This window comes from Lichenostomus cassidix, chromosome 1, assembly GCF_008360975.1.
Source record: "Lichenostomus cassidix isolate B80296 chromosome 1, HeHo_3.0, whole genome shotgun sequence".
In the NCBI taxonomy this organism is placed as follows: Eukaryota; Metazoa; Chordata; class Aves; order Passeriformes; family Meliphagidae; genus Lichenostomus; species Lichenostomus cassidix.
In genome coordinates, this window is record NC_139479.1 from 13,417,723 (window position 1) to 13,441,957 (window position 24,235).

At 39.4% G+C, this 24,235-nt stretch overlaps 1 long non-coding RNA gene across 6 annotated transcripts in view; it reads left to right on the top strand.

Annotated features, from left to right (window-relative positions):
• The window catches only part of LOC146444219 (uncharacterized), a 299,825-nt gene that overhangs the window by 233,505 nt on the left and 42,085 nt on the right, over window positions 1–24,235 (top strand). The window contains exon 6 of one of the 6 annotated variants that reach the window (XR_014849726.1): window positions 15,499–17,074. The exons of 4 other annotated variants lie outside the window; for them this stretch is intronic. This is a non-coding gene — a long non-coding RNA (uncharacterized LOC146444219). Of the gene's footprint in view, window positions 1–6,769; window positions 7,021–15,498; window positions 17,075–24,235 lie in introns of those variants that run through there. One more of the 6 variants, XR_014849727.1, reaches the window with a different exon arrangement.

Below are 24,235 nucleotides of genomic sequence, written 5' to 3' on the forward strand. Positions count from 1 at the left end.
GACTGGTGGTTCCTGCTCTTTCTGCCTCTCATTATTTACCTTCATTAAATGCTCTGATCCATGCTTAAAAACTTCCATACAGGCCTCCTTCCTCTCTAAACATTGCATCTCTCTGCACTGAATGAGGCAGAAAAGAAAAGCTTCCCAAGGTACAGTGTGAGGAAAGTGTGCAAGTACAAACCCAGACAGAGGAAAGGATTAATTCAAGCCTGAAAGGTCTCTGTAGGCTGGGAAGGTGTGCTGGGAAGGTGTTCAGCACAGATAAGGATAGGAGACCCAGGGAGACAAAGCCTGAAGTTAGGATTTTTTGAAGGATTTATAAAAAAGATGCCAAACAAAATAGTAAATAGGGATTCAGCTGGACAATGCAGTATCTGTTAGAGAGGTGTTAAAGGGGAGCCCTGGTGCTGAGATCAGGGAAGCCAGAGAGGAGCTGAGGAGGAATGGAGGCAGTCAGAGCAGTGCCTGCAAACAGTGGGAGGTGCTGAGACCATGAGAAAAGTCAGGCTGTGAGGCCAGGTCCCTGATCCACCAGCAAGCAGTGGAACAAGGATTAAATACAACAACGCTTCTAAAATCTTGTTGTTTTCCACCTCTTCAAATAGAGTCCACTATTTATACTTGAATTCACTGATGGATGGGATTTTTTCAAAGGCAGGAATGAAAAACTAATTTAAAAAAGCTAGATTCTGTCTCAAAAACACTTTCAAAAAAAGGAGAAGACTTTGAAAAGGTAGACTAATGAGCAAAAAATCTTGCTATTTCTACCCAGATTGAAGAAAGACTGTCTGGAAGCTTCATTCTCATGCTATTTTCACATTTTACTTGGATGTCCTTAGGGTTTCAAACTGTAGGTCTATGTAAGAGAAAATGAAAAATTTATCTGAATACATCTGTCATAAAAACAACAGGAATGCAGAAAAAAATGTGCCCCTGGCTAAGAGAATTTGGAAAAATTGAGGAGAAAGGCTACAAGGAGCTCTTTGAAAGGATTGGTACTGGTGTTCTCTGGAGCCCGGGGAGAGGGAGCACTGTATTTCTCTGGAAGGAAACAGAGAGAATTGCATATATCTTGAACAGTCTTAAATATACTGTCCAGAGAGTTGTACCTCCATTTTAAGGTTTTTAACAGTCCACAAAAAATAATTTTAAAAAGAGAGTGAGACAAAGAAAATTAAAATCCATAACTGCAGAAGACTTTGTTTCAACATGAACTTTTCCATTATTGCTCCTAAGCTCCACACAGAGATGTATGTCCCTACATATTCTGCCTGTGTTTTATCACCTAACATAAAAAAGGAGGTCTAGTAACTTGCAAAAGGTTTTTTCTCCAGTTTAGAATATGATTCAGGACTCAGCATCTTCAGGTTCTCACCAGTACAGGTCTTCTCCCTGGCACAGCAAAACTTTTAGGGTGAGATCTGAAATCACCTATTGTCACATCAAGCATGACTTAGATGTAACACACCTTACTCCAACAGCATGATCCAAGAAAACCCTACTCACCCTTCTTAAGGCACTTAAACTCCTAGTTTTCCATAGCAGGTTCACTTGCCTGGAGCTTTGCTATTGCACACACTGACAAATGTCACCATCTTGGGGACACTTAACTAAAAGCCCATCTACATATTTGACAGGTGCCCCCACCAAAGTCTCCTGAAGAGCCTGGCTTAGCTGGCATACTCAAATAACATCTAAGTAGCACTGGCAGCCTTCCATTCATTCAGAGGAAGGATAGGACTCAGAGGCAATGGATGCTTTTATTTTGTGTTAGGTTTGCTGCAAATGCACCTTCTTAGAAACCAGGTGGTGCAAATTCTAATTTGTCCTGACCCTGAAAAGAATTGGAACCTTACCTTGGTGGTATCTAATTTGCTACTGGTATAGATATGCTTCTATGGTGAAAAGAGAGCATCAGTCCTTCCTCCTCAGGTGAAAAAAGTTCAGGATGGAAGCTATGGTGTAGAGAACCAAGAAAACAGAGGAAGTCTGTTCTTATATGCTTAGAACCTGCATAAAAAAGGTGATTTCTGGCTTTCAGTCTCACCTGGCAGAAGCAGCTGGACCTGGGAGACAGGAGCATCTCCACTTGTGGTGGTGGTCCTGAGGCTATCTGCACATAACAATTTGAGACAATTCTCAAGACAGTGCCCACATTTGCAAGTCAGTCTCACAATTTCCAGCAGCAACCTTCTCTTGGTTTTTCCCTCTGGACTGGTTTGAGTACCTCCTTGCTTGGTGAGATGGTGCTGTGGATGCTGTGAGAGCACTGAGCAGGAAGGAAGCACAGCCTTGGCTGGGCTGGCACAGCATCACTGACTCCTGCTCTGGAGTACAGGAACTTGAGGGTTTGCAGCACTGAGTATCACAATGCTAAGGCCTTTCTTGCAACTGCTTCAAATCCTTATTAAGCAGCCATTAAGTCTTCGTGGATACATAGTGAGCATAAACTTACATGCTTTTATTGCCTCAAGTTCTTCAAAAGTATTGTCATGAAACACAATATGATGTAATTGCATTTGCCTAGTGGTTTAACAACTATAAATAAAAGCTAATCAGGATATCTGCCATATATCTGCACTGCTATAATTTGCTTAGTGATGCATCCCCTCATTGTTTGCTCAGCTTCTATATGAGTTTAATTTCAAATTGACATTTGGTCTTTTGTCTTTTTGTGGCAAAGCAACCAGGATGGTATTTAATTACAGATTTTCTGTTTAATCTATCATTTTAAAAATAGACCAGAGTTGAGTTCTGCAGTACTTTTTAAATAAAATAATGGTTTCACAAAATCATGTTAGCTTGAAGAAAACATTCATATTGTCATGTTAGAGTTTCCTCAGTGACATAATTAGGTTCCCAAAAACTTCTATAATTTATTATCTGTGGCAAGAGAGAAGAAAGATCCCCTCCAATTACATGTCTGATAGATTAATGTTGTTAGTATTTCTGTTTCTCTCTCCAGAGGCTTAGGGTCTTAGGGGATAGGGAGGAATAAAATATTGATAAAATGGGTGAGGAAATTATTTTGCATTTGTAAGAATTGTGTCCTTATATTTATCACTTCCTCGAACAAACTTCTTACAAAAAACCCCAAACACTTTTTAAAATGCAGATGGCATTTTTCACATTTACTGTTTCTAGAGTCCCATGTTAATGCTTTTTGGAAGCCTATTGCTCCATTAGGAATAGATTTTCTCACTCTTCCAAGTTATCTGACAGATAGGTGATAGCCAGCGATAAGCTAACATACATATATGCTAGACAGGTGCTTGCATGTAATTGAATTACCATTATTTGCATTTAAACTCTGTTTTCACACCCTGAAAGTACACAACAAGGAAGCAATCTGCAATTACAGAACCGAAGATAGGAAAGGTTACAATGGATTCTCAGTCCAAAGATCTTCCTGAGCTGGCAGCTAATTTTGCTTATCTAGGTTGGTAAATATGGGAATTCAGCTGCCCAGTTTCAGGTGACTCAATAGGTGTCTGTGTCTTCCACACTTCAGTCTCAACTGAATTTCTCGCTAGGTGGTAGCTACTCAGATAATTTGGGGGCATGAGAAAACATATTGTCAATGACAAAAATGTGTTGCTGAAAATCATAAATATTCTCAGAAAAAGATTCTTTTGGCAATTTCCCACTGCAACTCAAGACCCTTAAAATCACAGGTTTCATGTTATATACAGTCCTGGTGATCCCCATCCAGAACTTTTCCTTACCCATTCCTGTCTGCTTCTACCACAGCCCACTTTTGGAAAATATTGCTTCTGATCATGAAAAACATCTATTACTAGAAAATTCCTAGGTCTTCCTATTCCAGCAAGGACTGTACTGGCTTTGTGCAAGGATTGAGCCTCTCAGGCCAGCAAACAAAATGCTTTTTTAAAACATTGATGTGGGAGAGGATCTCACTTGGAACACGAGAGCCTGCCCTGTCACAGCCACCCTTCTTGTTCTTTACCAAAGGTCCTTGTCTCCCTTCAGCTTTGCCACTGTACATGTCCAAGATCCACTGTTTAATAGACACTTCCAAGGAAGCTTTAAAAGCCTTGTAATTTTCTTGATGACAATTGTTGGTCAACTGCACCAGTTATTCACAGTGTGAATTCATCAGAGAGGCTTTAAGAACACTTGTGTGTTTCATGCTTCATTTTTTATTTAAATTTGTCTTGCCTTTTGTGCCTTTTCCCCCACCACTTTCTCTTCTGCCACTTACCAGTGTGTAAAGCTGTTTCTGTCACTCTGTAGTGCATTTATCTGTTGCAGTGATAAAAGGATGCTCTCCCATCCTTTCAAACTGTCATCTGCTTAAAAGAAATGTCAGCAGTGCCAAAATCCATGATGCTCATCGCATTCACACTTCAGGGGTACAATTAAATGGCTAGATTAAGACCCACGTGGGTCAATTTTTTCATGCATTGCAGCTAAATGAAGTTGAATGTTGCAAATGGAAAATGCCTCTTACCAAGCACTTGACATAATCTCTGTCTGTTACCTTAGACACCTGGAGAGAGCATGCATCTTGCATTAGCTCACTGAAACACACGCTGGAGGTCCAGGGAAATGTCAGCCAGGAGAGCCACTGTGTGGGTTTTCCTGCCAGTGCAGAGAGGTAATTCTCAGCACAGCAGTGCTGGGGAGACCTGGGGAAGGATGGAGGTGGATTTCAGAAGTCCAGAGAGAAACACCTGAAGGTGCTGTTCTGAACCCAAAACAGCCCCCTAAGCCCAGATGCTCTTTCAGCAAGTGATTCACATAAAGCCACAGCTCCTTGGCAAAATCCATGGTGCCATGTGTCACTTCTGATGGAACAACAGCCATCTCCATAAGCTTCATTTGAAAATGGCAGGAAATCATTTTGTGGGGATGGCAGGATGTTCCAGCTGCTGCAGATTAGACAAGTCACCTTCAGCACACTTGGTATGCCAACCTGAACGGGCAGTAAAAAAGAAAGTGGATGATGAAGCACTGCTAATTTACAAAACACTTAACCTGTATGCAATTATCATATATAGTGCCTCCAGCAGATCAGCTCTGCCACTGTCTGCTCTTACAAAACAGCAGATCCATGCTGGGGATCACCACAGGACAGTAGCTTCATGCAACTGGATTAAAAATGTAGGATGCTGTGTAATTTTCCACAAAACTGCTTATTTAATTGGTGCTGCCAGCAAAGGCAGTACTTCTCATTTCCTGATGAAGTTAGGGAAACACAGAACAGAATAAAAGAGCATTTCCTTTCTAGGCAAAGATGATTTGTGCAAATATTAGGGGTGAATGGGTAGCGCTGATTTTTTTTCTGTAGCTTTTATCAGAGCAGGAACCAAAGGTCATTAACCACAGACAGAATATACTTCCTATTGCACAGCCAAGACCACTAATAGATCAGAAGCTGCAAGGGTTCAGAAAGTTATAATGATTAGACTTTTTTATAAATCTGTTCACTGAAGTGGCTGCTTTCAGGAAGAACAAGTGGACTATCTGAACCATAAATCGGTGGGGTTTTATTTATTGTTTGAATTAAAACAAATAGTACAGAAATTAGGTAGTAGTTCTTTTTCTGCTTTTACAGGGTGGTTAAAGAGTGTGCCCGCTGGCATTTCTGTTGCATTTCTGGTTTCTCAAATTTTCTTGTATTCAGCTGAAGTGCTTTCTCTGTATAATAAAAATATGTAAGTGCAGGACACTTGTCTTAGCTCAAAGTCTCCAATATGGGGGTTTTCTGAATTATGAAAGGCCTAAAAATGAGCTTCAGTCTGAATTATGTGTTTACCAGCAGATGTTTATGAGAATTATTCTTCCCTTTTTACTGCCCATCTGAACTACCTGCAGGCCTTTCTTCTTTCCTGCCCATCAACAGCCATTCTGGGACAGCTGAGTAAATTACAGGTGCAGTTTGGGTTCAGCTGCAATAGAAAACACCACCCTGTAAATGCTGACAAACACCAGGAGCTGTATTAACTAACTCCTTTGCAGGGGCTCCTTCTCAAAGTGAGCACCTCCCACAGTGCAGGTGATGCCTATTTCCATGTTTCTCTGGAGAAAGGGGATATGTTTCCAGAGTCTGCTATGTTACACGGGTCTTGAGGGAGCTGCACCTCTGAGGACTATTTTCTGAGGTTTCATCCACCTGTAACAATTCTCACCATCTCCATAAAAGTGGGAAATCTGCAGGGGAAATATCACCCAAAAAGGAAAAAAAAAAAGGAGTTTTGGCTTATAATTTTTTATGCCCACAAAGGTCTTGGCCAGGGTCTTTATGAGACAGGTGTATATCTGCCCCAGAGCTGAGATCTCCCCATCCCAAGTGTGAAGGCAATGGCTAGTGCAGAGCTTCCTGAACAGTAGGTCTGAAGGGCTGGCCAGGAGTAGGCAGGTCAGTCAGACATCACAGCTTTACCCAGCATCCCCTAGCTCTTCAATTCACACACGCTCCTCACACTGGGAGGTTGGCCTCTATTTTACATTTTCGTATCTTGAATTCTGTTGCTCCAAGCATTTCTTACAATGGCCTCAGACCTGACACAAGGAAAATTGTTTCCTTAATGGTGATCAAGTGATGCCCCTGAGGGAAACATTATGATGTTGCTCCTCCCTCTGTCAAAAACAGATTCTGGGTGTAAGGTGTATCTTTTACATCAAAAGTAAAAACTGCCACAAATGGAATGACCAGAAATGTCATTTTTACCAGGGAGGACAGCCTACAGCTGTTCAGGGTTCCTGCATGAATCTTTTATTTGTTTGTGCTTGTTCCTCATTGTAGCAATGAGACACAAATATTGGAGCCTTGCAGGCTGGAGGGCCTGGGTATCATCATTAAACAGGCATGGGAAGAAGTGGTACCTGTGCCAGGCAATCACACTCAGGCTGAGCCTGTAAATCCCACTGCAACTCTTGAACATACAGAAGAATTTGGCAGCAGATTCTCAGAGTTTCACCAGAGGACTTTTGTTGCTTGTGCCATGTGAAGCTACATTTGGCTCTGTGATAATAAAACTTCTATTCTCTCATGTATGCTTGAATGTTCATGTATTTATTTTCTTTCATGAGCTGCTTTGGCTGGCACATGACACTGAGGAAAAGAGGGGGGATTATTCATTCCCACAGCCCAGATGGGGAACTGAAGTCACTGAATGGGTGCTTTTGTGAGAGGGTGCACTGAGTTCAAGGTCAGCTCATAAAAGTGAACCCCTTATCAGAGAATGGGACCCCATCTGCTTCAATGTCATGAATGTAAAATGGTTTTTCTCCCCTATTTTTAAGGCATTGCTATGTAGCATTTGGTTTCATTTCTGTCACTTAGTTTATGAATTTTGGATACTTCAAACAGCAGAAAGTTGGCTCTTTTGCCGGTTTTGTATCAGTGCTGTTTTGCCTGGCTAGACCACTGCTGCTTGAGACTGAGGATAAGCCCACATGGGCTTCAGCACAGCCCTCTCTGTGGCTTGTCTGCAGCTATCTGTCTTTGAGTACCAAAGTGAAAAAGGGTCTGTGTCTGTAGATTTTCTTTTGTGCTTTCCAAATCATCTTCTGGAGCACTAAGTGTAGTGAAAGGCCTCCTTGCTTGGTAAAAGGACTGATCTCTTGGTGACTCACACTTTTTACAAGAAGAGATGGACACTGTGGAGATTTAATCTTTACTCTAGCAGATGAGTATCTAGAAAAAAACCCTGGACTCTAGCAGGTCTCTGGCAGAATGCTAGATACTGCTACTGCAAACTCTCAACAAATGTGTCAGGCTGGCCATGACTGCTTTGCAGCCTCTCCAAGTCAGGTGGTCAGCTCTGATCCCTGACCACCACAGTGGTGCATCTTCTGGTGCTGACTTCAGTAGGTTCAAACCCAGCACCACTCTGAGGGTGTTAATTAATTAAGTGCCAGGATCAGAAAGGGTTACAGGACTTGCATGGCAAAAGAGATCCACCTCATAACAAAGGTATGACAAATTCAACTGACATTAAAGGTGTAAGCACAAGCAGAAGTGAAACAAAATTATTTGGCAGGAGAAGATATACTGTGCAGACCAGAAGTTAGCTATAAATGAGGTACAACAGTCAGCTGGCATAAGGTAGCAGAAAAAATTTGAAAATTCATAATCAACAGGTAGCAGAGTCAATCAGCTGATAACAGTACAGACCACATAGGACTGAGAGTGATGGCCAACAAGTCTCTCTTCAATGGTTTTATCCAAAGTCTCTTATTCTTTACTCTTGACCTACTTTCTGTAACTTTTTTTTCAGTCTAATATGAAGAAAAGATGTATTTTTATTTATCTCTTGTCCATGATTCCAGTAAACCTCCCAACAGCTTCCAGTTTTGATGGGCCCAGAGCTGGGGAAACACTACCAAGGTGTTCTGAACATGCTCTACTCAGACTTGCTCTGAACTCTGGCTTCAGTCTGCAATTCCCTGCCTGGTGCAGCATCTCCCAGCCTCTGTTAATGTCCAGATTTTATCACAGTACCACCATATAACAATGCCATAAACATTTACGCTAATTTTAAAGTTGACAAAGGGCAACGGTAATTTGCCACTGCAATAATGCTTGTGAAGGATTCAAGAAAAATGACAGGCAGGGAAACAAGAATAATTGGAGCTAATGGAGACAAAAATCCACAGTTATAAAGATATATGACACTTTAGAAAATTGATTTAGTACCTCTAGTGGAAAGCAAAAGGGAGAGCACATGATATCCAGTCATTCACAATCTACTTATTGTGAGCCTTCCTGATTGAATTGGTATCAGTACAAATCAGCAAAGTAATATAATTGATACCAACTGAGTTCTATTGATGCAAAGTCAGTGTGAGATCAGAATCAGTTTGAAGATACAGATTTGAGTTACCTTTCCTCATGATTTTTGGTAACATATAAAATATTGCCAAGGAATTTTCAAATCTACACACAGCTTAAAACAAGATCAGATGTGGAGCATTTTGCAGTTCTTGTGTCAGGATCTTATAAACCAGAAAAGTTGCTATAGTGTTTTCTGTAAAACAAAGAGTTACACCTTGTAGGTTATCAGTTTGTTTTCCTTTGAAAAGTCTTGTACTTAGCATTCACTAAGAATCACCTGTGGGGTTTTTTTTAAGAGGAAACTATTCCTGCTCTTGATTTCCCAAGGAAAATCTGAATTTCTGGACATGCAATAGAAACTTAGAAAATATTTAATGTGGACATTGATGTTTAGGTATCTAATTAAGGCATAAACCAGAATATAGTTTGAGAAACTATGTATATGTACCTGTATGTATATGTACCTAATACATATCCAGTTGATATCCTATGTTGAACTCACTCTGCTCTCTGCTCTCCAGCCATATTTTACCAGTGGGAGTAAAACACATGATGCCATTTCTGCAAAATTCTATCATTAGATGCCTAGATGTAATTGTAGTTGTTTTGTTTCACATACTTGGACATTATGACTATTTACTTTTTAACCAGTCTTTCTTAGTCTGGGTGTTGCTAAATATTACATCATACATAATTTGATGTTTAACCTGTGATCATTGACTTCATTCATGTAACATACAGCTAAATTAGACAGCTGTTACCCAAGCAATGCTTCCCATATGGTGCAATGGCCAGGAGGTTGATAATTCAAACATTTTTTCATTACATTGAGGCATTCCCTCTGTCAGAATAGTTCTCCAGCCTTTTGCTGAAATTCCCTGAGGAGTAACAGGAGGATTTATTGGCTAATAATAATGGATATCATGACTGGTATCCCTTGAGCATTCAAAATCTGACACACACAACAAATTTCCTCCATTCAGAAAAAGTGTTTTGCCTAAGAACATTGACTTTGTAACTGTGTGAATTTGGGGCATGCCCTTGTCATTTTTTGAGCAGGAGCAGATAATATTGTTGAGCCCTGAGTTCAATAAGAAATTTTTGCATGAGCATATCACTTCTCCCATGGAATTTTCAAAAGATTGCACTTGCCTTTGGTGATTTATAACAGGGTTTTTTGATTCTTTTTTCAGTGTCTCTCAGAAGATGTTTTTCTGTGTCTTTCTTGCAAGAGAAATACATCTTAAACTAAATATGCCTCACAAGGAGATTTGCCATCTCTAATGGTTTGTCTTCCACTTCCAGTGACAGTAAAAAACAATGAAAGGAAATTGGGAAGAAAGACAGCTCTTTGGTCTTTTAGCACTGAAAAGCCACTAAATTTGCTCTGCAGGTTTAGAAGAACAAAGATTATTCAAGGAAGATGTATATGAATTCACTAATCATGCACAACTCATACATTTTAAGGCAAGACTGAGAAATAACTGCTGTTAAGAAGTCAAGCTTTCAAACAAAACAATCTCCATTGAGTATCCTGTTCTTAAGATGCAACCTTTTAAGGATTTTGAAATCTTCACCTAAATATTATGCCACTTGAAATTACAGTGTTGACTTGCATGAACAAGCAAGTTTATGAAAACATGCAAGAAAATAAAATAAAATTGTCTTGACACAATGACTGCAATGACATGAAAATATCTTTTTTTCAATTTTGGGAGGATGTTTTTTGCTTCTGAAAAATTTTCACAAAAGTAGAAGCTGACTAGTAATAGCATCAGAGTATTCCCTTGTCCTGATTCACCCCACTTTAATGTACATACGTGTCATGCCACACTTTGAATTGAATCACTTGTTCTTCATCCAGCCATGCACACATCCATTTGGATTGTTTATCATCAGTGGGTGGGGGCTTAAAGTTGGGAAACAGAAACTTCTCTTTGGTGTTTAAAACAAGACTCTTTCACCAGAGAAGTATTCATCATAGTGCTGAAACTGTGCAGCTGTGATGACAGAATCACTTAGGTTGGAAAAGACCTCTGAGATCATCAAGACCCTCTGCTGTAGGGCATTCTATTGGGCTTGGTGGTCTCCAGGATTTGTCTCAGTTCTGCAGGGCCTTTGTACACTGGACTACCTGAGCCTTAGATCTGCAAATCATTATCCTGTGGGCTATGGCACAGCTCTGGGAACGGCACAGCGTGGTGGCAAGCATTGTGAAGTAGTGATCTCTTATTCTCAGTAAGAGTGTCAGTGCATCTTTGCCATCAGTCTCTGGACATGAGCTGAGGGCTCATTAAGTGGTTGAGTGAATGACCTTTCAATACTACACTCGTTCATGGCAGTCCTACTAACACCTGCTGAGTTGTGCCCCTAGCTGATGTGCAAGCACACACTAAGCCAGTGTACATGGTCAAAAGAAATAAACCTGTCTCAGATGAAAGACAGGAAGCCAAGAATTGAGAACTAGTGATTTTCATGACTTCTCTCTGCTTTGGCTTGCAGCATGAGCATGCCTAGTAATCTGAAGTACTTAGCCCATCTTTGTGCTTGATTTTTGATTGCCATTTAGAGAAGCTCACTGAGCTGGCCAGCATCTAGCACAGGGTGTGGGAACATACATTCATGCAGCACTGTGGCTAGCACAGGTCTTTCCCATGAGAAATCTTTTTGTGTTTTATAAATAAAGATAAGGTTTGGATGTTATTAAAAACAGTGTCCCAAGACTTGGACGGTGCGGACCTGGCCAATCAGGCCTAGGGGGAGGTTTTTGACTGACCAATCTGGGTGACTTTTGAAAACTCTATATATATGATGAAATCAAAACAATAAAGGCCTTTTCCTTCTTGCCACTGAGAACTGGATTCTTGTCTCTGCTAGCGGCTCAACGGCAACACAGCACATGGCTTTACCTGTGAAATTTGTATGCATGCTGTATCTATTATATCTATTCTGTATGTTTTATTTGGGTTTATATATATGTATATATAAAATGCATAGATACAGATGCCCCTGTTGCAACTTGATGGTGGTGCTCTGTCTTGAGCTCTGCCCTCTCTGTCCATCTCCATAGAGCCACTGAAATGGGAAAAACAACAGTATTCAAGGAAAATAGAACTTATATCTCCAGAGTAGGCAGGGATCTGTACAGACTCGATCAATGGGCCAAGGCAAATTGAGTAAGATTCAAGAAGGCCAAGTGCCAGGTCCTGCACTTGGGTCTCAACAACCCCAGGTATTGCTCCAGGCTGGGGGAAGAGTGGTTGGAAGGGTGTCCAATGGAGAAGAACCTAGGGGTGCTGGACCACAGCAGCTGAATGTGGGCCAGGGTGTGCCCAGGTGGCCAAGAAGGCCAGTGGTGTCCTGGGCTGTACCAGCAATAGTGTGGCCAGAAGGCAGTGGTGTCCTGGGCTGTACCAGCAATAGTGTGGCCAGCAGGACCGGGGCAGTGATTCTCCCCTGTGCTCAGCACTGGTGATGCTGCACCTCAAATCCCATGCCCTGTTTTTGCAAATGTGTGTGCTTGAGATTGCCCAAAAATCACCAACAAGGGTATGAGCAAAAGTCAGATTTAATATTAAACTACAAAGCACAGCAGATTTGTTGTTAAGATTCACTCTACTTACAAAGTACAACAAAGGCACAAAAAGGGAAAGAAAGGCAACAACAAAACCAAACAGAATTCAGATCACACTGCAGCCTGGAAAGGAGTAGGAGGGGGCAGGATGCACCATCAGACCAGTTCTGGGCTCCTCATGACTAGAAAGACATTGAGGTGCTGAAGTTTGTCCAGAGAAGGGCAAGTGAGCTGGGGAAGGGTTTGGAGCACAAGTCTTATGAGTATCAGCTGAGGGAGCTGGGGGTGTTTATCCCAGAGAAAAGGAGGCTCAAGGGGGACCTCCTCATTCTTTTCAACTACCTGACATCTGGTGAGGCAGGGTTTGTCCCTTCTCCCAAAGCACAAGTGATAGGACAAGAGGAAACAGCCTCACTTGTGCCAGGGGAGGTTGAGATTAGGAAAAACATCTTCATGGAAAGGGTTGCCAATCATCAAAACAGGCTGCCCAGGGAAGTAGCTGAGTCACTATTCCTGAAGGTATTTAAAAGATAAGTAGATGTGGCACTTGAAGACATGGTTTCATGGTGGACTTGACATTGTTAAGTTAATGGTTGGACTGAATGATTTTAGAGGTCTTTTGCATCCTAAATTGTTCTCTGATTCTATAATCACATGGATTCTATAATCAGGACATGGACCTTAGTGTCAGGCAGCCTTTGAATACTTCCCCCTTTCTCAATATTCCTCCTATTCTTTCCTCTCAGTTTTGATAAGAAACTATAGAACATAACATTACGAGCCTGTAAATACCTACTCAGATTCTTTTTAAATTTCCCTAATGAGATAACCATTTCTCTGCTGTTACAATTAGCTGATTTTCCTCCATAGGCCATCTGTGCTGATGGAGGACATTGTTCTTTGCTTTTGAACAATATTGTACTTTTGAACAATACCCAAACAAATTCTTTCCATTAAGACTCTGCTGCCCCAAATCCAATTCTTTCCCAGAAAATTGGAGGACTTTAGAGGAGAAACATAGGTCAGTAGGTGATTTAAAATCCATTTGTGCAACTTAAACTGTATGGAAACTTAAAAATCAATAAATTAATGGCATCCAAAGGTCAATTTTTAAACAGAAATTGGTATTAACCTATTCCTATGGTCATTGGCTGTGCATACAAGAAAGAATAACAGGTACAATAGCACTTGAAAAATGAAAGTGTTTTTATCTCTTTATGGAATGCAAATATAGTAACTTACCCAAAATGATTGATTAGCATGGTGGAGCCCAGAGTGGGTGTCTAATAGATGATGGATATACAAAATTTGAAACTGAGAACAATTTTCATGTTCATTTAACTTTTTCTCTAAAGTGTTTAAAATTACTATTAAAAACTAAATCAGGGGGAATTGTCAGGACTTGGTTGAATGATACTCACTCAACACAGATTATCTGTCACCGGGCTACAGGTTATTTGTTGAACTAATGATCTAAAACATGAGCTAATCAAAAATTAAATAAACCCAAAAGCGATCATAAAAGGAGCTGATAGGAGTATGACAGACAAGCCACTCTGTGGGAACAAAATAAGCATGACCAATGTGTACTAGGCATCAAGGGGGGTTGGCAGCACAATTTGTCATTGGATTTCTGTTTCTCACAGATATTCATAATTAATGGTAAGCCATTTTCTGCTCCTTGAGTCTCTGGATAGCAAGTAAAAACTCAGATAAAATCTTCAAATTAAATAGAATTGGATTTAGCCACTACAAATCAGATTTAAGAGGCTATAATCATCGTTGCTGTGTTCGTGTTGCAGTTGGTGATGCAGTAAAAGTGCCAGTAGGTACAGCAGGCACATAAACCAATGGAAGAAAGCAATCATTTCCCTAAACTTCCTGTTGCATGTCGCATAAACCAGCAGTCTGCTGCTCCTGCTCCCCTTGTTCCATGTGCTATCCAAGGAGGCTGGTATGACCACTCTTTGAAATGTAGGAGCAGGAGGGTTTTCTTTGGCTTAGGAAAGAGGCAGATAAGGATCAGGACTGAGGTCTCAGGAGCAGGCAGATGGACACCATTTCTGTAATAAGGTAAAGTCTTCCCATTCCTTCTCAGGCCTGAGATCAGGCACTGCAGTGCCCAAAGTTGAGGTTCAGTGTTGACCTTGATAAAGGTTCCAGACAGATATCACTCAAGGCCAACTGCATATATTCATGTCAGAAAAGAAGTAAACAAATGGCATCTTAGAATAGCTTAGGAGACTGAAAATTGCTGTTTTCCTTTATCTGAGTCAGTTCTTGATAAACTAGGTGAGCCCTAGCAACCAATAATACTTAAAGGACGCTTGCAAATTACTTTGTTGACTAGGTCTGTTAATACATAATTGAGTAGATCCATTATCTTTTTTTTTTGTTTGACCTTTTGAGGCAAAATTGCCTATTTTTGCATGGATATTTAGGAGGTTTTTTTCATAAAATTTCTCAAAACTGATCATAAATCCTCCATTTTAGCTGGTTGCAGAAAGAGCATAAAATGTCCATTTTTCTGGAAAAACAGCACTAGAAAATAACTTTTAGGGGTATGGAGACAAAATAAAAATAAATATTTCAATAGCTTTTAAACTTCATTTTCACACCTTTTAAACTTTAGATTTTCTTTTGAGTTTTTTTCAACCATGTTTATGTCATCACTTTGACAAGAATCTCAATAAAAATTGTAGCTTATAATTTGTTTTTCAAAGGCAATATGTCTCAAAAAATTCTCTGTCAGATGAGGTTATTATTGGCAGAAAGGATATCAACAGATTTCTAAAAGCATTTGATCTATTTGCTTAATGTAATAGCATTACATTAAATAAAATTTAACCTTTTATTAATGGATAGTTAAACTGACTGAATGATACATATCAAATTTCAGGATTAATGGAGAAAAGTCACCTCCCAAAAGGATTGTCAACAGTCAGATTACCCAAACACCTGCTTTTAGCTTGGTGCTTTCTAATAGTCTCACCTATCACATGGAAGAAAGTAGGAATCCTTGCTGGTATTGTTTTCAGATGGCACAAACTTTAAAAGATTGGGAAATAACTACGAGCAGAAGTCAATTCTACAGAATGATTTGTATCTCTTGTTATTTTAGGTCCACATTGGTGAAAATCTTCCATAAAGACAAGTTGAAGGCCTATGGAAACATCTATTGGGCTTCAAAACTAGGTATGAAAGCCATATAAAAGCTTTGAAGACTTGAGTGAATCTGTCTTGAAAATAAGACTGTATTGTGTGCAATAAATATGGTGTGGAATATGCACTGAGCAATAAAGGGAAAACAAAATGCTGAATAATTGCCCATAAGTGAACACAGTCTGTTTTAGTCCATTGAATGAGACAGACATCCTGTGAAGAACTAGTTTGTTCCTTTACCATGACTTTATGGCTTAAACCTATCATATATGGTAAATTATGAAATAATTAGTGTGTGCATATCCTCATGAATAAGACCTGGGCTCTCTCTGACTAATAAAATATTGATTAATCACAACTATTCATACCACTGTCATGGGCTAGTAACTATGTCTCAGTAATCTACCAAACTGCAGGTACAGATCCAAATCTGATACCTGAAGTTCATTATTCCTTACTGTTCTGCATAAAACATTTCAATCTTTTGCTCAAAGAAGAAATCCAGTGCATTTAACATAGATAACTGGCCTCGGCATGCAAAGCAAATCAGTCATGAACATTACATCCACTGAAAATTACTGGCTGAATTAGTAGGAGGATATTTGCAACAAAGGTATTGATTCAAGCCAAGTATGTCTGGTTTCCAAATGATTCATTAGCCAGCAACTGTGACGAAAATGTAAACTCTATAAATTAAAATATTATCTAATAGGAGAGCATGCCTGCATATTTGCAAGTTTTTCTGCACCTGGACTCCTGCTTCTTCAGTAGGGAGAAGTTATTTTAACTGAAGCAATAAAACATTTCATAACCAATTTCTGAATTATATGAATCATAAGGAAGTGAAAGCTATGCTGAGGTTTCAAGAAGAGAGAAGGAAAAAAAATACCTAAGCCCGTTTTAACAGGAGCAAAATAAAGGTGCTAATGCTGGAAGAGTTGATTCATCTTTATTTTTTAGATAAATCTTGCATTTAAAGTTTTCTGCATAGACTGCTATTGTCAGAAAGAAAAGGAATAACCTGGTCAAGCAGAAGAAGTGACCTTTATTGAATTTGAATGAGTTTCAGAAGTGGATTGTAAAGAAACAAATAGAAATATGCCAAGAAGTTATGTCGAGAGACTGAGATTACCTCTTTGTGTTGTCTTGTGTGTCCAAAGTATACAAGAGACATGATTGATCTGGAAAGATATTTGAAATGTATCATTCATAGCATGATCTGCACTGCTAATTTTTTATCTGTCTCTGCCCTGCTCTTAGCAAAACATCTAAGATCAAAATTTGCTTGCATTTGTTCAACTCTAAAGATGCTTTTATGCTAAGCAGCACAGAGGAAAGTAAATAGATTAAATTCCAGGGAGGATGAGGCATGGATTTATAGAAAGCCACATAGAATTCTTCAGTTTGCTTTGAAATCTCACATCATTAAAAAAAATAAATGAGGCAACATATACATCTGTTACTAATTCACACTTAAAAACTACCATGTATTCCAAAACGTTTTCTTGTGACACAAGGCTTGTTACTGCTGATGGGTGTCATACAAAAAAAAAAACCAAAACAAAACAAAACAAAAAACAAAACCAAAAACAAAACAAAACCAACGCTCCCAAAAAAAAACCCCAAAAAACAAACAAACCAACCCAAAACCAACAAAAACCCCAAAGCAACAGAGCAAACAAACAAGCCCAAACCTACAGAAAACTTAGGTGCATGAGTGTGGTTTGTGCCACTGTGGCACAAATGTCTCTGCCTCTGCCAAAGGGGACAGAATGGGAAATCTCCAAGAGACTTACAGTCAGGATCCCTGAAAACTCTCAGGCTATTGGTAAAAGCTCTGTTAGAAAGTTTGTGCTCATAATGGGTTTGATATCTGATGTTACATAAATGTTTACTGCTCGTTGTCAGCTCTGCTACAGTTGATGAAGGAGAGCTGAGAAAACCCCTGGCAGGTGCTACCTGGGGAAAGCAAAGGTGTGTGTTGGAAGCAGAAGTAGTAGGAGTTGAAAAGACAAATGCAAGCAGATCACCATTGAAGGGTTTGACTAAGAGACATCACAGAGCTCCATAAATGCCATTAAAAATTCAGCTCAAAGTGTCTAAGTCATTTTAAAATGGTCCATGGTCACTCAAGACCTAGACTGAAGGATTTTTGTGGGTTTGGAGTGTTGTTATAATCATATCCTGGAAGCAAGCTTAAGACAGCCATCCTAGTAACCAAGGACTTAGAAAATCTGTATGGTATGAAATCCCTCACAGATGAAAAACACAAGTACACATTAAGGCAAGGAAGTGGTTCAGTGTGATGGCCATGCAGGTCTGTCCAGCTCCTTAGACAAGCACTGCTGTGTCTATGTTTTCTTCCTCTCCACTGAATGCATCAAAATTGGGTTAAAGCATCATGTTTTGACAAACAAGCTCAGCAGAACAGGAAATTATTGCCCTCTGTACAACATTAAATTACAGACATCAGATACTGTATGCTACAACAGTACCACAATAAACTATCAACACCACATAGTGGGGTGACTCTTAATCCTTACAAAACTAGTGAGAAAGAAGTCAGGTCTTTAACAGTAAGAGAAATATGAGAGGTGCATCATAAGATAGGTATTTTAACAAAATTTCAGAAAATTGTATTCAGATTTTCTATTGTCTTCTTTCCCCTTTTTTCTGGCACATACATCCATGGCATTGGGCAGTAAAGTAAATGAACATTCATTAAGCCTGTCAAAGTTAAAACACTGTATAATAAAATGACCTATAAAACTCTCCTTATCCCTTTCTATTGATCACTGTATTTTTTTTTCTCTCATTGATGAATAATATGTTAATAATCTATTAATTTTCATCATCAAAGTAAAAGTATAAGGATATAAAATTTGCTTTTTACATACATATGTGCAGAGCTATTTTGAAATATGCTGTCTGATTAAATATTACCGAGAGTTTATTATATTTAACCTATCTTTTTTCTTCTTAAAATGTTCTGATCCAATTTTAAAAAGGGTTTGCTTGTGTCCTCACCACTAACCCTCAAAAAAACCACCAAAATCACCCATCAAAAAAACCCAACAAAAATCCAACTAACAAAACAACCACAAAAACCCCATAAAATCCCAACCAAACAAAAAACCCTAACAAAAACAATAAAATAAAGCCTCACCCAATAAACAAGCAAATAACCAAAAAACAAACAGAAAAATTCTGGAGAAGAACAACATCTGATATGAAATACTGTAACTTTTCTTGAAATGAAGCATTACTTAATAAACTAAATTATCTGCAGAGTAGTGGCAAGTCTTAAAAAATGCATGAATGCTCCATTGCTTGTATTGGATTTTGCTGTGATGTGAAATATGGGATGTGAAATATCCTTCCACTTCCTCCTGCCACTGGCCATTAGGAAGTATGGTTAAAATGCTGTTGCTGACACTCTTGTATTTGAAATATTCAGACATTTAAGAATGCAGAGAGCTGTTTCCCTGAGCTCTGGAAATGCTTCTCTGTATTAGATGATATATTGCTATCACTATAGACTGCAAATTTACTTGTAAATTGTAATTTGATATTTCACTTTAATGGCAAAAAGGAAACCATAGTCCAGGATCAGGCAAACCCCCTGAGGCATATTCAGCCAAGAAGGATTTTTCTTAAAATGGAAAAGACATTTGCCTACAAATTCCCGAAAGACATTAAAGTATTCATGACCAGTTCTACCACAGTATTTCCCATAGAGAGTCTTTTACACATGAAGAATATGCATAATACAAATATATTTTTTCCTTATTGCCTGGGCCTTCCCATTTACTAAATTTAGAACACAACACTTATGCCCTTTTGTGCAAGAGAAATAATTACTGCAACTGCTGGTTTGAGTGTTGTGGTATTTTCTGACTGTAAACTCATCTGAATTCCTTGGGTTTCTCTGCTTGATTCTTAGTTTAATCAAGTTGATCACTTGGATTGTAGAAGAGCAAACAGTAGAGACAGATCCAGGCTAGAAAATATTCCTTATCTGGGTTCAAATGTGAATGCTAAGGGATGGTTAAGCCTAAAACTTGGAATCAGGCAAATTTTCTAGAAGTGTGTTTCTAATACCATTTCAGGGTTGTTTTTGTACTATGATGTTTCCCTTGCTGAGCAGCAACTTTGAGGAAGAAATGGAGATTGACTATTTCACCTTCTAAGGAGCATTTGCACTCAGAATTGTAAATGGCCATCATCCACCAAGATAAACCAAAGCAAGCTATCACATTATTTGCAAGATAAGAAGCAAAATACGCAATTTAGTCACCATACAGTTCTATTAACCTGAGCTCCTCTTTCTTTGTGTGTGATGCCACAGGCACTAAGTTTAGCAATAGCATTTCCATGCTATAAGGAAAAAGTTTATTTTTTTTTTTTAAGGCTTGAAGCTGACAGTTGGAAAAAAGGACAAGGATTTAATGACTAAATTCTGCTCAGAGGTCATGAAGCTCAACACAAGTCCCTTTACTTTTAAATAATCTTGTCAGCCTGCCTAAAACTTGGAAGGAGCACTGCATATACCCAGGTGCCAGCAGCTGTTTGGTGGTGTGTGAGACTTACAGCATGATATCAATACATTTTCTAGTAGGTCAGAGCTCAGAAACCATGACTGTTTTAAGCATAGAACATACTTTTTTTAAAACTAGCAGATCAAACTGTGCCCTTCCCTTCTGTCCAGTGTCTGGACAGCCTCAGGACCATGTAGCTCAAGTGTGGATTAATTTCCTGTTTGCAGTTTGCAAGATTCATTCTTCCATAGCCTTCAGAAAGGGTCTGATATCTGTGGTGATGAAATGCAATACACAAGGCACATTTTGTCAAATTCACGGCAAGTGATAAAAAACCCCTGCACAATGCATCCTCTTCTTTTGTCAATGATTTTTCAAAGTCAAGAAATACTGTAGTGGAAAAAGCCCCAGCATTTTGTATATATGTTCATACCAAATGCTTAGATTCTGAAATTCATTCTGGTTACCACTTGGATGCTTCTGCTTAAGCTGAGCTAAGGAGGCAACTTAAGGCCATCACTAAAGGCTCTGTCATAGCTGTATGAACACCCAGTTTGTACTTCCCCAGCAATTTCTGATGATCTAACCTGAGAGTATCCCAATACTCAGTTCTGTCCATGTCTGAGCTGATGCTGAAGTTCACCTGGTGGGGTGGTGACCTGTTCAGGGATCTCTTCTAGCTTCAGACTGAGCACTGCTTCACTTTGCTGGGTCAGATCTCAGCAGGATGCTCTCCTGGTCCCAGCTGTTCAAGGAAAGAGAAACACGAAGGCAGCTGCAGTTGGCAAATGGTCTGATTTATACTGCTGTTCCCATCACTCATAGAAGGGAGGAGATCTTTTCCTAGTGGTCATAGGTTGCAATATAGATGTAATAATTGTTCTATTACCACCAGCTGTGGGACATTAGCTGTTATCTCCTGCTGTAACTCACCCCTGATAACAGACAATGAGCCATCAAGAAACCACTGCATGACTCATGGAATTATCTCACCCTATTGTGAGATGCTCCACCCAGGAGGGAGGAGCCAAGCATTCCATCCTGGATATAACCTGGCCTTGGAACTGCCTGAGCTAGCCCTGTCTACTGGGTTCCCAGGGGACAAGAGCTACCACTGGACCTTCAGGTGGAGACCAGACCTTCCACAGGATCACTGCTTCAGTCTAACTGCTTCACTTGGACTGCTACCACCACCCTGACTAACAGGGTGTCAGGTTGTATATGACTCTGTCAGTTTGGGGTTTTTTTTCTCTTGTATTATTGCATTTATTTTTTAATTTTCCTATTAAATTATAGTCCTGATTTGAAATCTCTCACTGGTTTGTTTTCAAACTAATACACCAGTTCACCTTCCTAGCTGGTTCAAGTGAGCTTATGCTAAACAGAAACTAAGAAATACGGGAAACAGAAACTGAAGCACAGTGTTCCACACCATACCCTTAGTCCTTTTTGTCTCAAAAAAATACTAGAATTTTATACTAGCAGCTTAGACAAGACAACTGAAAACAGTCCAAATCAATATGTGTAGCTTCCTAGGACTTTAAATTACTAACTTTGGTGTTGCAATAAGGCAGATTTTTCTTATCACTGGGCAGAAATCACCATGTTTTCATCCCATTTTGGGACTAAGTAAACAGAAATCCCAGCCCTACTGTAGTCCTTGGGTTTATAGCTGATGAAGTTGGGACTGAAATAGGAAACTTTGCTCCAACATGCTGCTGAAGGAAATCATGTAACAAGCCCAGATCCTAAGTCCTCCCAGGGTTCCTTTCTCATGCTCTATGCAGGACTTCAGGATTTATTCCAGCATAAAAAAGCAACTGAGATTAAGCACCATGAACTCTATGTTTAAGAGCTTCTCTGTTTATTCCTTGTCTTCTCACACCAAAAATAAGAAACACTGAAGTGGTAGTTTTTGAAAAAATTAAATTAATGAAAAGAAAATGAGTATATGATCTCTTGAAGGACCATAAATATCATTGGCTTCTGAAGCATTTTAAAGGAATATGTGTACTTACTGTTTTTAAATCAATATAAATAAATCAGCAATCCAGAAAAATGGATGACTTATGACATTTATTTTCCATTGTGTATTTAAGCCCTTAGGAACATCCATTTTTCGTGTTCAGACCTTGTTGGTTCTTTGCAACTCTTTTTCTTATTTCTTTAAGACCATGTTTCCACAGACATGGAGCTATTCTGCAAAAATGATAAATTGTCCTGTTAGAGATATTCCAAAAGTCTATTCTTCATGTCTATCTATAGCACTGCAGTGCATGCTTCTTGGAAGCATTAATAGCTGCATTTCATTTTACATATAAATATTTAAAGTTTGTAATTTCTCTGTTGCTGACACAGCCAGTGCCAATGCAATGCCATGTTTCATTATCAGTTCCTAGTCTACGCATAATCTTGTCAGACTTTGCTTCCAATAAATATAGCATGATATATTTTGAATATTTGAATAGCTGAATGCATTCATATTGCTTTCAGCCATGACCTGCTAGCAAATTCCCACCTAAGAAGTAGAGCCACGTGGAACAATAACCTGTGAGGATTGTGCTGATATATTTTCATTAGTCAGTGACACTTAGCTGCAAAAAAAAATTAAAAAAATTAAACTGCATCCATGAGAAATAAGTCAACTTAGCTCCTGGATCCCCACATTGAGACTGAGCCACATTCAGGACCCATATGGTTATTGTTTCAAAGCTGTAGGTGCACAGTGCAAATTTAATCTGCCCATATCCAGTCCTTCTTCAATGATTTGACAGTCTCTTTCTCCACAAGAGTTTCCTTGTGTGTGAATATCCAGGAGGAGTGATCACTCTCTCAGCTATTCTGGGAAACCAGTCTCAGTTAATGGTCTCAGAATTTGAACAGGCTGTGAATTTTCTATTATTCTGCACCTTTCTGAAAGCTGCAAGGTGTTTTATCAAAAGTGAAGATAATTTGGAGGAAGTCTCTCCTTTCATGTCAGATAAGAGAAAATGTAATTTTAATTAATAGAGAGCACTTTGTGAGACTTCTGCTGCTGAATAAGTACATTCAGAACTCCTGAATTCCTGTGGAGTAATACAATAATATGTGGGATGTACCCAGGCTCTAAAACAGATTTTGTCCGCGTGCATAATTTTTTTTTTTTTTCTGAAATTTGTGGACATATAGCAGCCCAAGCAGAGTTACCCTGTAATAACTCTGACTGGTCATCATGGATTCCTTCATGTACATCTGCAGTGCAGTCTGACAGTTTCAGAAGATTGAATTTATTGCTGGGTAGGGTCCAGTGGTGACTACCTATTGCCCTGTAGCAGATCTGGTGAGCAGATACAATTCATAGAATCACAGAACAGTTTGGGCTGGAAAAGATTTTAAGAGCATCCTGTTCCAAAGCCCCAGCCATGGGAAGGAACCTGTCACTCAACCATGTTACTCAACCATCCAGCCTGCTCTTGAACACTCCCAGGGATGTGGATTCCACAAGCTTTCTGGGACTCTGCATTTCACTGACATAACTCGTTTACAGCAGGTCCAGCAATTCAAGATGTCCTTCCCCTTCTGTGACTGAGCTACACTGTCCAGTCATGCAAGCACAGAAGATATGACTCACTGGAAATATTAGAGGTCTGTAAAAATGGATATTTGTAGATCTGGTCCCTAGGCACTGGGTAAAACATCTCGGTTACCTGAACAGTATGGTCCTCCCAAATTTCTGTTCACCTGCTGTGCATTTTGGTCTCTAACATTACTGATTAGCTTCAGTTTATTCTTTTTTGGCATATTCAAAAGTGCTGTACTATGGACAATGCAATGGTTACTTGTCCTAGGAAACATCTAAAAATATATTTGGCTGCAAAACTGAAAATTTAGAAAAGTCCAGACTTACCAAATTAGATCCTCCTCAGCCATCCTGTGGGCTCAGGCAGGGACATTTCCCACCAGCATAAATGTCTCCCATTTGCCATCAAACAAGCCACATGCCAGGAGATGGGCTATAAATGAGGCTTTCTTTAGTGATAGTTGTATTTGAGCATCTGCAGCCCTGGACCCTACTGGAAATACTGGCCAGGCAGGTGTTCCCATGGTTCATGGTGAGAGACCAAAACCACTGGGATGTGGGGTACCCAGGCCCATATTCTACTAAGTTAATACTGAATT